Source organism: Tamandua tetradactyla, chromosome X, assembly GCF_023851605.1.
Source record: "Tamandua tetradactyla isolate mTamTet1 chromosome X, mTamTet1.pri, whole genome shotgun sequence".
NCBI classification, from domain to species: domain Eukaryota; kingdom Metazoa; phylum Chordata; class Mammalia; order Pilosa; family Myrmecophagidae; genus Tamandua; species Tamandua tetradactyla.
Window position 1 is genome coordinate 31,119,836 of NC_135353.1, and position 16,685 is coordinate 31,136,520.

The 16,685-nt window shown below is 38.1% G+C and overlaps 1 non-coding gene across 1 annotated transcript; it reads left to right on the forward strand.

The window, feature by feature from the left end:
• The first annotated feature begins 5,545 nt into the window (after window positions 1–5,545).
• LOC143672389 (U2 spliceosomal RNA) lies at window positions 5,546–5,736 on the forward strand. The gene has a single exon (XR_013169841.1). It is a non-coding gene; the product is annotated as a U2 spliceosomal RNA (small nuclear RNA).
• Window positions 5,737–16,685: the final 10,949 nt, after the last annotated feature.

Here is a 16,685-nt window from a genome sequence, read left to right on the forward strand (position 1 = left end):
TGGAAAATAGATATTATTCTCGTTTTACAGAGGAAGAAACTGATCCCCAGTGAGGTTAATTACGCCAAATCTTGCAGTGATTAAGTGGTAGAGCAGGGTTTAGAAGCCAGGGCTTTCTAACTCCAAAGTCCATATTCTTTTCACTGTACTGCTCAAGTTTCAAGGATAGTTTCTGAGATTTTAGATGAATTTAGTTCTCAACTTTTTTTCTCTTGGCTTCTGCCAGAAAGGGTCATTTCTCATTGGTAGAGTGGAGTACGGACGAAAGATCTGTAGGCAGAAATCCAATAATTCAAATAAACTAAAATCTCATTTAGTCACCATTCTCTCAAACCTATCTTCAAATGAATGTTTCTTTAACTCAATTCCACCTCACTATGCCCACTTCAGTGCCTTTATTCAGGCCTAGAATATGGCTATATGATTGAAATGACCTCTTATTGGTTTCTCTGCTCCAGTCTCTCCTCCCTCCACAGTTATTCCCAAGTTATGTTTTCAAAACACAAATACAATCAAGTTATTCTCTAACTCACAACCTTTTAATCATTCCCCATTGCCAAAGGTATATGGGAACATTAATTATTGGGTCCTTGATGAACTTTTGCAGCTTCTAGTATGCTTCAGCCATAGCAAACACCTGCAGTTTTCCAAACACAGCTGTCTCTCTCTCAGGACATTGGAATCCATCCCCATTCCAATTTCATCTGAATCAGTTAAACTCTTTACTGCCTTTTCCTATATCTAGGCTACTGGATATTGCTAGGAAAAGATCTCACAACTATGCACATTTGTGGCCATGCTTCTAAATAAAGTTCTCCAATTTCCTTTGGGCCCTCCATGCTATCTGGTAATCCTTGTGCTTCTTTAGACTGCTCTCTTCTCCATTTCTCACAATAGCTTGGTGAAACTTCCATTAGCCTCCTTACATTTCTACTTCATCACTTCTACCTTTGCTATCAGTACTTGAACTCCCTACTACCGCAGAAAAAAGAGAAGTTATCAGGTTGGAACTCTTAACCTTCCTGCACCTTCCTACTACAAATGTGCATACATTTGATCTATCATTGCCTCTTCCCCTTTCTGCCTTAGTGCAAAAGTACCCCTTATTATGCCTAAGAATAACCATATATGTGCTCTGGATTCCATCTGCTCCTTCCTGCCCAGGAATTGAATTATTTCTTTTTTTTATTTTTAATACCTTATTCCTTTTTCTATTGATTCCTTTCCTTTATTCTGTGAATATATTCAAACTTGTTTTTTTTTCTGGGTTATTCATCCTCTAGCTATTACTCTGTTTTCTTCTTATTGCAGTTAAAACTCTTGAAAAACTTCGTCATCACTGGCTATACTCCACTAAGCAGGTAGGGACTGTGTGAAAAGGAGTTAAGTGTCAGGAATTAATATGTGTGTATGAGGGAATTATGTTGAGGGGAGGAACAAAAATGGATGCCAGGTAAGGATGGAGAAAGGACTAAAGGAAAACAGTAAAAGTGGAAGAGCAGCAAGAAGCAGTTGGGATAAACTAGTGGCTGTAGAAGGAAAACTACAACATGGGGCTGCCAAATAAAATATCTGCAGAGTTGAAAAAGGACGTCTGGCAGAAACACAAGAGAATAAGCACAACAGACTCCCTGAAGGTGGAGTCCAAGTCATAGGAATGGGGGAATAGAGAAGTGTGTAATAAAAATTTGTGTTAATCAGAGAGGAATAGTATCTGTTTTTTCCTTTCTTTCCTTTCAATTTTAATTTTTTTCTGTATTTGCACCCATCCCTTCCTTCTCTCTCTGAGGATGAAGCCTGCACATCTCTTACCAGTGCTAACTGCTCAGTGGTTAGTTGATTTCAACCCATTCTTGCCTTTACAGAATCTCACTTCAGTAGTTAGTCCTGCTTTCCATGCTACAAAATTTTATCCTATATTTTAAATCCCTTCCCTTCTCTTCCCATCCCCACTCTTCTTTCCTTCCCTCTTCCCTCCCTCTTTTTCTTCTCTCTCTCTCTCTCTCTCTGTGTATGTACTTTGTTTGAAGCTCTTTATGCATACAGGTTTACAGAGGATTACCTAGTTCTAAAAACATTCATCCTTAATCCTGATAAATTCTCGTGCTATCGAATTTCTTACCTTTCCTTTCTTACCTTCCGTTTGTCACTGAACTTCATTAAAAGATAGTCTACAACTGTTGGCTCTACTTTTTCAACCCATCTAGTTGCAGCACCTTCCATTCTACCTAAATATCTTGTTTGAAGGTTTCCAGTGACTTCCTAATTGTCAAATCTAATGCTTCTCAGAACTCATCCTCTCTTACATTTCTGATACATTTGGCATTAGTAATCACCCTCCTCCCCTTCTTTAAATTTCCTCTTCCTTTGGCTTCAATGACATTTCAGCCTCTGGATTTTTCTTCTAACTCCTGGACAACTGCTTTTACTCCTAAAGTGGCTCCTTTCTCTTCTTACCCCATAAGTGTGAGCAGAGTCCATGGATACTCCTTCAGATCTTTTATCTGATTTTGGTGTTGGTAATCTAAACTCCCACTACAAATTTAACTACCCCGTCTATATGGCAGATTCACAATCTTTATCTGTATATCTAACTTTTCAGACCCACGTGGCCAAATATTTGATGAACTTCTCGACTTGGGTGACTTTCAAGCACCTTAAGTTCCATTGTATTCAAAGCTGAACCAGTTTCTCTTTGACCAGATCCACCAGTGCCCTGTCATTCCTTCCATTGGTAAGAGTGATGTTTTCTTCTGAGTCACCCAAATTAAAAAAAATTGGGTTCAATCTTTGATTCATTCATTAATTCTTTTAGTAAAGATTTGAGAGTCTACTAGTTACTCCTGTTTTTAAAACTTCCAAATGGCTTACTTTTTACTAAAGAAATACTAAAGTCTAAGCTCCTTAAGTTGGCAATATTCTCTCCAATATGCCACTACCTTAGCCTATCTGATGAACAACTCTTGCAGGCCATCTTCCAGCCAACAGGAACTAGTGATTCTAAAAATACACCCAATGACACTCCCTCACACTTGAGTGCATTTTTCCTGCCATTTGGAAAACAATAATATCTCATGCCATATTTTGCTTATTAAAATCCTACCTATGGGCCAGGCAACAGTGGCTCAGTGGCAGAGTTCTCCCCTGCCATGCTGGAGACCCAATTTGGTTTCCCAGTGCCAGCCCATAAAAAAAAAAAAAAAAAAAAAAAAAAAAAAGAGATCCTACCTATGGGGTGGTACGGTGGTGGCTCAGCAGGCAAGATTCTCGCCTGCCATGCCAGAGACCCGGGTTTGATTCCTGGTGCCTGCCCATGCAAAAAAAAAGAAAAAAAAAATACTACCTGTGCTGCCAAACCTAGCTCAAATTCTTCTATATTAGAGAAATAGTCCACATTTTTTTGTTACTTAGAAATAATTTATTTCCTCTGCATTCATAACATACTGTTACTTTCTTGTAGCACTTGCCCATTCTTCACATGAAGTGAATGGGCTTGAGATTCTTGTTATTGAAAAGGAAGAATAAACAACAAAAGTGGGATAGTAAAATTTTTGGTAAAATACTATCATTCCAGTGTTTGAAGGATATCAGATCTGAACTGGAAGACGTGATCAAGGACGCCAGTTTGGAGGAGAAAAGCTTGGATTTGTAACCTAAGGGTACAATGCCCTTTCTCCATTCTTCATAAAGTATGTGGCTTTGGAGTGGAGAGACATTTCAATTACATCTCAGAAAAGACAACAGTGCCAGAGATAATTGGAAATTCGCCAGTGAAGCTGAACACTTAGAAAATTGGGTGTAGTACAAAGGGACAGGACAGGATTTAAGTACAGGCAATGTGGCTTCTTCTACTATATTGTCTCTCATAAATTTAAAAATATTTTACTGATTATAATAAAACATATCATGTTAAAATAGCATAGCTATTTTAAATGTGGTTGTAAAATACCTGCTTTACTAACTGCCTAATTGTTTCTTTAAATTTATATCAGTCTCTGATTTCTGATATAAGAAATGTGCTAAGGCAAATAGTTTTACTCTTGTATATTAGATACAATTAATGTACTTGACATAATGACTGAGTAGCTGAGTTAATTTTGTTTCTTTTTTAGCAAATGAGCTTCCTAGTGGGTCTGTAAATTTTTTTTAACTAAAATATTAATAATTGCAATTTAGTGTTTCTTATGTATCTGGTACTGTGCTGTGGTAGATTAAAGATGGTTACAATATATTTTCTGCTATTTCAGAAAATTGTGTGGAAAAAAATGGGGTCTTTAAAGATTATTTGGACGCATATGCTAATACTTTGCAATATGCTTACTTTAAAAGGAAGTGATCTAGTAGGGTTGACAGGGTTTATATGCAAGAGAGAATAGAGGTCCAGCATAAAATGAAAGATAGCAATTTTTCTGATCATACAGTGGTAATAGCTGAAATCAATTTCTTAAGAGCTTGAAATTTGGCAGAGGTAAAGGGGGGATGTGCAAATTCATGTAAGTAAGGGAAGTAATTGAAAATGATGAGGAATGGTCAAGGGAGTGAAGCCTAGCTTTCATTTTAAGCTGCCAGAAAGGAGTAGTACAGATAAAAATAATTTGAAGAAAACTCTCAAGGAAAGAAATGAAGCCAAATGCTTTGAAGATAAAAAAGATATTTTCAATTTTAGAATAAACTAATGGAGAACACAGATGGCTATGGCTAAGCTCGGCCAGAAAAAGATAAAGAAATTAGAGCAGATATATGGAAAACCAAAAGGAAAATTGACTATATGGTAAAAAAACAAGAGTTAATGACATTTGATCAAAGAAAAACTTAAAAACTGGTAGTCACTGACATTACTAACAATGCTTTTAGAAATCTCTCTATTCAAGGAGGCATGATTCATGACGCATAAGATGTAACAATGTGTCTAAAGGAGTGACAAGTGATCAGTGAACTTTGATTATATGGGAAGCCAGAGGATATGTATTATCTTTAAATAAAAATGTTGTATTTGACCAAAATATAATTCTATATACCATATGAAGCTATACATGGTCAGAGAAGGAGCTATAAAATATGACTATAATACAGCTATCTAACTTGAACCTTACCCTTCCATATCTCTTTGTGCTCAGTGAGTGTTAGGAAAGAACTTTGCTTCTGATAAAAATATCTATTCAATGTGAATGAGATAGGATGTAAAAAGGAAAATGGGATAGATACTCTATGCCCTAGGTCTCCTCCAATCCCCATTGCTACAACCCTTAGTTCAGGTCCTCACCAGTTCTCGACTATTGTGACAGCCTTCTAATTGGTCCTGTGTCTAATAATAACTTCTCAATCAGATGCCTCCACTGTTGTCGAAGTGATCTTTCTAAAACACGATTTTGAAAATTTTATTTCCCTGCTCTAAAATCTTCAGTGGCTACCCACAACATACAGCAGGGGTTGGCAAACTTTTTTTGTGAAGAGCCACACAGTAAGTATTTTAGGCTTTGCAGGCCATACACACTCTGTCAAATATTCTTCCTTCTTCTTTACGTCCCTTAAAAAATTTAAAACCATCGCTTCTCGGCCTTTTGGCTAAGATCAAGTGTAGTATCTGTTCTTATCAGTTTTATATCTGATACATCCTCTATCCGAGGACAATATATTAAATGGATTTTTGGAGCAGGGAGATGGTATAGGAGCTTGCTCCGTCCACTCCATGCATTGACCTGGTATTGCAGTACCTCCAGGAATGGTGCAAAAAAAAAAAAAAATTAAAACCCATTCTTAGCTCATGGACTGTACCATCCAGGGCCTGGATTTGGCCTTAGGCCGTAGTTTGTTGCCCTATGGAATAATATACAAGTTCCTTAATATAGCATTTCAGTTCCTCCATAAGGTGGCCTATTTATTTCTTCCCTAGTTTTACTTATTGCCAAATAAGACTTCCTACACCCTCAACTGCAGTTTTGTTGGACTGTTAACAGCATCTGGAAGTACACCAGGCTGGGTTTCATGCCTCTGAACTCTGAATTTTAAAATTCCTTTAAAATTGCCCTTCCTGGTCCAACTGGCAAATTACTCCTTTCTCAAGACTGCTAAAACTGTCACCTCGTCTATTAAATATTTCCTAATTGGCCCAATTAGAATAGTATCTGTAGTATTACACTTTGAATATTTGCTCCTCAACTCCAGTGTGAGCTTTTCAAAAGCAGAAAATGTCTTATTTGAATTTGGATCTCTAATGTACAGTAGCCACCTAGTAAATGTTTGTGGAATGAATGGCCCCAGGAACAGTGTTAGCAAGCAGTCCAGCACCAGCAATAACATAAGAAGAAGTGAAAATAGAGGACCAGCAATCTTCTGAATCGTAAGTGACCCATACACATAAGTGAGTGACAACGTTGGTAGTCTGTAGAAGCTCCCTGAGTCCCACCCTTACATCTTTATATGAGATCTCTTCATATACCTGTGAGGGTGTGGGGTGCTTGCAGAGACTCTTGCAACATATTATTTGGAGCATTTATCTCTTCTAAAAGTGCCTGAGTTTTTGAATCCTGAATGGGGACTCAAAACCAATCTTTCAATAAACATACATTTAAAAGTGGTCCTAGGAACAATAGAAGTATCAGTGCTAAAATGATGGCCTAAATTGGTATTGGTAAGCAACCCTTGGAATGTAGCCAGCCTATCTCAGTGAGAAAAATGTGCACTGACTTCCAAGCTAATCACTTAAAGTTTTAATTTTTGGATATAACTCATTCCTAAGTTTGGGTCTGTCTCTACTTAAAATATATTAAGCATGGGTCAGAGGAACTGTAATAAAAGTCAACCACATTAAGAGCAAAGCCATAAAAATGACAACCAAAGAAATATGATATGACTATGTTTCTAAAATTTGAGAATGGTCTGTTGAGGCTCTTCACTGTACACTCTTGAGGGGAAGATGCATAAAGGAAATAGACTTTAAAAAACAAAGAGTGGGGGTGTTTGGAGGCTATTAGAAAGAAATGGTAATATCTATTAGAAGAAAAGCAATAATTTAACATTTATTGAATGCTTACTATGTGTCAGGAATTGTTCTAAGCATCTTCATATGGACTATCAGTTTAATCCTTCCAATGACACAATACGGAGGGTACTATTAATTATCTCTGTTCTATGGATGGGGAAATTGAGGCACTGAGCAGTTGAGTAATTTGCCCAAGATCTCATAGCTAATAAATGGAAGCTCTTAAATTTGAATGTAATCTTTCTGATGCCATTGCTCACAAGTCAAGCAGCTTTTCATGATATGCATGGTACCACCCACAAAAGTGCAGTGTGCAACTGAGGGGGACTTCTATCTAGCCCTTTTAATACCATGGAAAACTGAGCCAGAAAAAATTTAAGGAAAGAGGGTCACGTTAGATTAATGGAAAATTGCCTATTTCCAATGATTTAACTCTTGAGCATTGGGCAGAAAATTGCTTCACCCTCCAATTTCCCATGGTAGTTGCAAGAGACTTATGGGAAGAGATACTTCTGTAGGGTTTTTTTTAGAAACCAGAGAGGATTAACATTTAGAAAGAAAGAAAGAATCTGTATGAAATAAGGTTAACTGCCAAGGATAGAAAATACTGGAACCAGAGAGTCTTCTGCCCATGAGAAGGCTGTGGAAGTTTGAGGAACAAGGTATATATATCCTCTGAATGTCTATGGCAGAAGAATTCTGGAGTCAGTTGGTCAAAATTAAGATGAAGAAAAGAATTACCAAGGTATCATAATATATTTATTTTACAAAGGGTATAGTAAATGATGGCTGCTAACAATAGAAAATACTTATAACATCTTATAAAATGGGGAAGAAGGGAAAAAGAATCACAGTCTTGGTCATGAGTACTCTTGGGTAGAGCAAAGATGCTAAAGCTCATAAATGTGTATGAGAAGAGGGAGTAGAAATGGCCTGAGGGTTGCTAAATCATGTCATGGAAGAGAAGGCAGAGAAATAGGAGAAGGCAAAAGAATAATAATTTCAGAATAAGAAATTGATATGATGGTAATTTAGTATTTGTAGAAATAATGTTGGTTAAGAAAAGATTTATTAATATGTATTGTATGTAAAATAGCTCAACATAAGAAATTGTGAGATAAATTTGAATAATTTATTAAAAATACTTTTTAAAGGATAAAGTGTTTCCATAGAAAAGTTATGTCTTAGGAGATGTTATCACCTAAATGTGGGATCTGAGGGGCCATTTGTCCATTAGGTTCAAATTAAAGCAAGTTGCCTATAAAAGTGTGTATGAGGAATAAATCTTATATTATGGTTGTGTAACTGCTGTCTGGTATGTGAATTTTATCCACTCTGTGTGGCATATACAAAGAAAATACTTGGTCACAAAAAATGAGATGATTTATACCCCAGAAAAGAACCTCTTCTTAATGGGCTATCATGGCTGCTGCATGATCTGTACATATGTACTACAAGTATTTTCTGAACTGTTTTTGATGAATTTATGGCTTTATGCCATAATATGGCTAGACAAAATGGTACCACCCATAGTAAACTAGTTAATGAGTGCCTCATGTTGGCCATGGAGAGAACACTCACTAAAATTTTGTCATGGTTGTTTGTTTTAAACTATGTAGATTGAAGTAATGGATCAAGTTTTTGTTTTCTTGCGCATTGGAGGACTTTTTTTTTGAGGGTTAGAAAATATTTTAATTTTTATAACATTTTTAAGCAATTAAAAATATATTAAATGAACTTTATTTTTAGCATTTTAGTTGTATAAAGTTAAAGAACAAATGTGCTATTATTTGGATAATTTTTAGAGTTTGACCTTGAGAAAGCAAAATGTTAAAAGTTATTAGGTTTGAAACAATATTTGGTTTTTTATTCTAATTAAAGCTGAGTAAAAAAGTTGACCTTTTTAAACAGTGAGATGATTTATTTTTTTTTAACATCACCAAGGACATGATAAAGTTAACATAAAATACAAGAAGTTATTTTGATAAAAACCAGACTTTTTGCTTTCTAAACTGATTATTTAGAAAAGACTTGTGTTAGATTCAGTTGTCAGCTTGGCCAGGTGAGCATACCTAATCCTGTTGCTGCGGACATAAGCCAACTGTACGGTACGTGAACCTCATCTGTTGCCAATTACATCCGCAGTCAGCTAGGAGGCGTGTCTGCTGCAATGAGTGACGTTTGACTTAATTGGCTGGTGCTTAAATGAGAGAACGCAATGTAGCACAGCTAAGCAGCTTGGCATTCCTCATCTCAGCACTTGCAGCTCAGCCCAGGCCTTTGGAGATGCAGAAAGAAGTCACCCCGGGGAAAGTTGTTGGAACCCAAGGGACTGGAGAGAAGACCAGTAGAGACCATCCTGTGCCTTCCACGTAAGAAAGAACCTCAGTGGAAAGTTAGCTGCCTTTCCTCTGAAGAAGCAACAAAATAAATCTCCTTTTATAAAAAGCCAATCCATCTCTGGTGTGTTGCATTCCGGCAACTAGCAAACTAGAACAAGACTTTTATAACTTTTTATTAAAACAGGCCAATAGTCCATGAAAACTTTATTACTTAACAGAAAATTAAATACTAGTTTTGCATCAGCATATTATTTAATATTAAAGTTTTTTTTTAATTTTATAGATAGACCCATTAAATCTTTTTTGACTTTGACCATAATTTTCTTTTTCAGAAACCCTCAGCAACTTATTATATCCATTCAGGCTTTGTCCTACATCCTTCTCACTCTGCAAAAGTCATCCATTTTATCCTAGGACAAAACTTCTCTCTTTTTTCTTTCAATAAAAACACATCATTTATATTCTTCATACTCAAGCCACTACTTCAAGCAAGCATTTAACCACATACAATTACCATCAAAATTAAATTTGTTAGAACAACTCCATGTATTTAAAATGCTTGAGTTAATGTACACTTAAAACATTAATATCCACTTCCTTGAAGCATTAGAATATTTTTAATTTTATTATATTTTATAACATGTTATTACCAGGTACATTGCTTGCTTTATGCAACCTGTTAGTTAGTTTAAGAAGAATTCTGAGAATGTACCCACAATACTAGTTTATTTATTTGTAAGCTTATTTAAACTTGAGGAAAACACATTTAAGCAGAATAAAACTGCATTTGTTTAATTTAAAGGTTCATTTTTTAACTCCATTGTTTTTTTTGTTATAAAAAATGAGGTTTATTTTTTTATTTTTATTTTTTTTTAGTTTTCAAAGCACTCTTCAAAAAGTGGCTGCAGGATAGATCCCATAGTTTGTCATGGGCTAACATACAATTTTCTCATATTTTTCCTTCCAGCTGCTCTAAAATATAGGAGGCTAGAGGCTTAAATACTTTTTGATCATCATAATCGACTTTTTTTTCCTACATTTTTTTTGGTGAGCAATAGCATATATGCAAAACAGCTGTACATTTCAAAGCACAGCACCACAGTTAGTTGTAGAACATATTTCAGACTTTGACTTGGGTTACAATTTCACAATTTTAGATTTTTACTTCTAGCTGCTCTAAGATACTGGAGACTAAAAGAGATATCAATTTAATGATTCGGCATTCATATTCATTTGTTAAGTCCTATATTCTGTGTATAATTCCACCATCACCTTTGATCTTTCCACACCTCTCTTTGGGGTTGTTTGGGCTAAATTTTTGATATTGGAAGGGTCTGTCACTAATATGGGGTAGGGAGATGAAATTATATGATGTTCTGGAGAAGCTGGGCTAGATTTCAGGACTTATCTGGACCAGGAACCCATCTGGAGATTTTAGGTTTCTGCAAAGTTATTCTAGTGCCTGGAACCCTTGTGGAATCTTATATATTGCCCATGGTGTTCTTTAGGATTGGCTGGAATGGTCCTGGTTGGAGGCTGGCAGGTTATGATAGGTGGCAAGGTCTACCTGAAGCTTGAGAAAGAGCAACCTCCAGAGTAGCCTCTTGACTCTATTTGAACTCTCTCTGCCACTGAAACTTTATTAATTATACTTCTTTCCCCCTATTTGGTCAGTAAGGAATTATTGATCCCATGGTACTTGGTCTGGATTCATCCCTGGGAGTCCTCTTCCATATTGCCAGGGTGACTTTCACCCCTGGATGTCATATCCCACGCAGTGGGGAGGGCAATGATTTCACTTGCAGAATTGGGCTTAGAGAGACTGAGGCCACATCTGAGCAACAACAGAGGTCCTCTAGAAGTAACCCTTAGGCATGTCTATAGGTAGTCTAAGCTTCTCCACTACCTACATAAGCTTCACACGAGTAAGCCTACTGATCAAGGGCATGGCCTATTGATTTGGATGTCCCTTAAGTTTGACACAGTGTCAGGGGATTCCCTGATGGTAAGGTTTAATAGTTCCATAGTCTTTCTCCCCTCCCTCAGGGGACTTTGCCAATACTTTTTGATTATCTGCTTAATATACTCTTGGATGTTTCCAGGCCTTACAATAATCTATATAGGATTAAAGGACCTCTTATTATTCTGCGCTTCCTGTATTTTGGTTGTTCAAATGAGTTATACGGATGGGTTGAAGTAGATTATGCACTACAGAAACTTTCAGTTCCTTACCAAATAAGCCTTTTTCCAGTGGTCTCAAAGAGTATGTGTCGTTCAAAAATATAGACACTGTCTTCCTTACCCCAACCTGCTTGGCTTTATTCTTATCTCTAAATATCAGGTTATTTTATATATAAAACAGCCTCTCAAAATCCATAAATAATAATCACCACTCTGGACTTATTCTGTCTGCTCTAAAAGCTTATAATCAAAGCCCCTCTTTTCTTATAAGCATTTTATAAAGGTGATCATACCATTGTTGTTCTTTTGTTTCTGGCTTATTTTATCTCACCAAATGTCCCAAATGTTCATTCACATTGTTGCATGCCTCACAACTTTGTTCCTTTTTGTAGCAGCACAACCTTTGTTCCTAAGCATACATTGTCATTTGCCAATCTACTTTTCCGTCAGTGCATCCTTCAGCCACCTGCATTCATTGGGCATCATGTAGGGGGCCCAAAGTCCACAGTCCATCCACATTCTCAATTTTAGATAATTTCATTGTTCCCAAGAGAAAGAAAACCAATAAACCATCCTTGCCAAACAGGAAATCTGAACCTCCTCTTAACTCTTATCCTTCCCCCCATTATCTACCTCTGCTCTTGCTGTGGTAGTGCTGATGGTTTCCTTTTGAACATAGCTTATAGCAGGCAATAGCAGTTTTCCCCCTGTACCCTGGACTTAAACACTCTTTATACAAGAATCTTATCTTTGAAGTAATTCTTGTGAGAGCTAACTCGTATTTCTAGTGTTGATCAGTGGGACACATAGGTCTATACAACCCCTTTTAATCTTATCTTCAGTTTGATACTATTTATAGACCCACTCGAGAACCACCTTCTCTCCTATCTATTCTCTTACATTGGAGTTCAGCCTCATTAGCTAACGGTTCACCCATCTCTAGCTTCTATGTATCTCTAAGTCCCCTATATTCTGTATTATAAGCCTTTGATTATACCTTTATGCTGGTCATAAAAGTGGAATCATACAGTATCTATCCTTTTGTATCTGGCTAACTTCACTCAGCATTATGTCCTCAAGGCTCATCCATCTTGTTGTGTGCTTCAGGATGTCATTTTGTCTTACTACTTCACAACATTCCGTCATATGTATATACCACATTTTGTTGATCCGCTCATCTGTTGATGGCATTTGATTTGTTTCCATCTTTTGGTGATTGTGAATAATGCTGCTATGAACATCAGCATGAAAATGCCTGTTTGTGTCATTGCTTTTAGCCCTTCTGGGTATATATACCAAGTAGTGCTATTGCTGGGCCATAGGGGCAACTCGATATCTAGTTTCCTTGATATTAAGGAACTGCCAAACAGTCTTCCATAGTGGCTGCACCATTATACATTCCCACCAGCAGTGAATAAATGTCCCAGTTTCTCCACATCCTCTCCAACATTTATAGTTTCCTATTTGTTTTTAGCAGCCATTCTTATAGGTGTGAGGAGGTATCTCATTGTAGTCTTTATCTGCATTTCCCTTATATCCAATGAAAATGAGCATTTCTTCATTTGCTTTTGAACCATCTGTATTTGCTCTTCAAAAAATGCCTATTCAAATAGTCTGTTCTTTTGTTGTTGAGTGGTAAGATTAAGTTGGATATACAGGATACCAAACCTTTGTCTGATGTGTGATTTCCAAATATTTTCTCCCATTGAGTTGGCTGACTCTTCACCTTTTTGACAAAGTCTTTTGAAGTGTGGAGGCATTTGATTTTGAGGAGTTCCCATTTTTTATCTATTTTTTTTCTTTTGTTGCTTGTGCTTTGGGTGTAAAGTTTAGGACGCTACCTCCTATTACTAGGTCTTGAAGATGTTTCCCTAGATTTTTTTCTAGAAGCTTTATGGTGCTAGTTCTTCTATTTAGGTGTTTGATCCACTTTGAGTTAATTTTCATGTAGGGTGTAAGATAGGGGTCCTCTTTCATTCTCTTGGCTATTGATATCCAGTTCTTCCATGTACAGTTATTGAAAAGACTGTTTTGTCCCAGTTCAGAGGATTTGGGGACCTTGATAAAATTTAGTTGACCATAGATTTGTTGGTCTATCTCTGCACACTCCATATGATTCCATTGGTCAGTGCTTCTGTCTTTGTGCCAGTACCATGTTGTTTTAACCACTGTTGCTTTATAATAGGTTTTAAAGTCAGGGAGTGTCAATCCTCCCTTTTGTTCTTTCTTTTAAGATGCTTTTAGCTATTTGGGGGTCTCTTTCCCTTCCAGATAGATTTGGTAATTAGCTTTTCCAAATCTTCAAAGTAGGTTGTTGAAATTTTGATTGGTTTTGGAGTTTGTTGTGCTTCTTTGACTTGTATATTTGTTTCCTTTTTGAGGGTTGTGAAGTTTTCCCCCATTGTATCCTTAACCACTCTTCCTAGCCCTTTACTCCTCTCTTCTCCTTCTGGGACACCAGTGGCTCTTATATTTGTGTGCTTTGCTTTGTCTGTGTTTCCCTGAGATCCAATCCATTTTTTCCATCTTTTTTGCCATTTGCTGTTTTGAGTCTTCGAAGTCAGTTATCCTGTCTTTTATATCACTTATTTTTTCTTCTGCCTCTTCAAATCTGGTGTTGTGTACCTCTAGTATGTTTTTTATTGGGTCAACAGTCTTTAATCTCTGTGATATCTGTTATTTTTTAATTTATTATTTCAAATTCCTCTTAATGCTCTTTTACTGTCTTCTTGATTTCCTTTATGTCATTTGCTATCCCACTTATTTTATTAAGTAGAGTTGTATCAACATCTTTAATTAATTGTTCTAATGTCTGTATCTCCTTTGGTATTTTAATTTGGTCATTAGGCAGGGCTATATCTGTGTGCGTTGTGATATGCTTAGTGATCTTCTGCTATCTTCATGGCATGTAAATATCTTGATTGATTTACTTTGGGAGTTAATTTCTTTCAGTAGTCTAAGGCCTTTTGTTTGCGGGATGGTTGTACAACAGGGAGAAGGGTACGGGGTGGAGCATTCAGTGCGGTGATTTGTTTCACGGCAGGTATAGGCACAGGTTGGGGATGTTAACGCTGGTGCTTATGAATGTGGGTGCCCAGCAGCCAGGGAGGATGTAGGTGTGAGGGTGTACTGGTGGGGGGGGGCGTAACCCTGGTGTGTGCTGGTCTAAGACATGGGGACCTTTGTGTGTAGGCATAGAGCTGTGGCAGCAGGTCGGCATTATGCCTTCAGAATTGGGGGAAGATGTGACCCGGCTGCGCAAGTCAGCACTTTCTCAGATCTGGAAGTGTGGCTGAGGGCTGCATGCATGTGCGGTTCTAGGACTGCTCTAATTCCCAGAGCTGAATAATGTGATTGGGGACCTGTGCACATGTGCAGGCCTAGGAGTGCCCTAAACTGATACGCAGAGCTCATAGGGGTGCGGTGAGGCTGTGCAACACTATGGGCAAGGGCGAGAGGTAGCCTGGGTATAGAGGTTAGTGCCCACAGCCTTTATGCTCTGGCAACAGCCTGCAGGGAATAGGGAGGGGGAGATAGTGCTCGGGAGGGGTACAGGAGAGGTGGGTTGGGCTCCACTTGGGGTGGGGGTATGGGGCAGGTATGTGCACTGGGGGCTGATGGGGTGGGGTAGCTGGAGCATGGGGAATGGGAGCGGGTGACGGGGTTTGGGTGTGTGGGGTGTGGGGTGAGTCGCTGTTCACGGGGCTATGCTGGTGATGGTAGCACACCCCAGGAACATGGTCTGGCTTACTTCCTAGTCCCTGGCTCCCACTCATGCACGCCTGTGAACTCCACACCTCTGCACCAGGCTCCAACTTTCTGCCTCTCAGTTCCTCGGCCTCTGCAACCAGGGCTGCCCCATGTGGTGTAGAAGTCTCTCCCAGTTCAGTTGTACTCCCGAATCACTGCTTCAGTCGCCCTCCTGTCCCTTCTCTAAATTTTCCATGAAGCAGGGCTAATCTTGAGCTACTCTATTCGGCCATCTTCCCGGAAGTCTCACATTGGAGGAGTTTAAAGAGAGCCATTAGAATTTTATATTTCCTTTGAATTTCCTAACTGTACCTTTTGCATCCTTATTTCTCAGTGTGCAAATGAGGGGATTTGACATGGGAGTAATGGCTCCGTAAAACATTGAGAAGACTTTATCCTCTTACTGGGTTTTCTTTGACTGAGATTTCAAGTACATGTAGATGGCTGACCCATAAAATATGGTGACCACAGTCAGATGGGATCTGCAGATGAAGAACACTTTGAGCGTGGTCTGTGCAGAGTGAATCCTCAGCACAGCAACTACAATGTGGAATTAGGAAATGAGAATGAAGGTGAAGGGCAGGGGCAGTGTGAACACACTGATGACCAGACCCAGGGTCAGATTGACTGGGTTACCTGAGCATGTGAACTGACAGGTAAAATGATTGATGATATTGTGTCCCCAGAAAAGAGCAGGAATTGCAATGATTGGTATTATTGCCAAAAGGAGGGCTGTGGCCCAAGTCTTCATGGCCAACTGTATGCAGACTTAGTTGTTCATAATGATGGTGTAATGCAGGCGATCAGAGATTGCAACAAACCTGTCATATGGCATGACACCAAGAAGAAGATACTCAGTCATACCTGGAAAGAAGGATGTGGTCATCTGGGCATAACAGCTGGTATAGAAGATGGTGGGGAAATCCTTGAAGCATTGCGCCAAGATGTATGACTCCCAGCTGGTAGAGTAGCAGTTATCAAGGAAGGACAGGTTACTGAGAAAAAAACACATGGGAATATGAAGTTGAGTATCTGTTCTGACTACAGTGATGGTAAGGCTGCTCTTAAACATTGTGACCAGGTAGAAGAACAGTGGTCTTCAAAAGAAGGCAGTCTGGATTTGAGGTTGTAAAATCCAACAAGGATGAATTCTGTCACCTCAGATGCATTGTCTCTCTTAACACTGTCCATTTAGTTATCTCAGGTACTGGGAAAGGAGACAAACATAATGTTTTTTCATGGGGAAATAAGTGGAAAAGCATCTCTGTTTCCTGTTAAAATATATGTTCTGGAGCTCTAATTATTTTATGTCATTCACTTTACTAGGCTAGGCTCTGTTGTACTTGCATCGTATGGTGGGAAGATAGGCTCTCTTTTCTTTCTTGTAGAACATTATATGAGTTGGAAAGGCTGATTAAGTTGTTTAAACT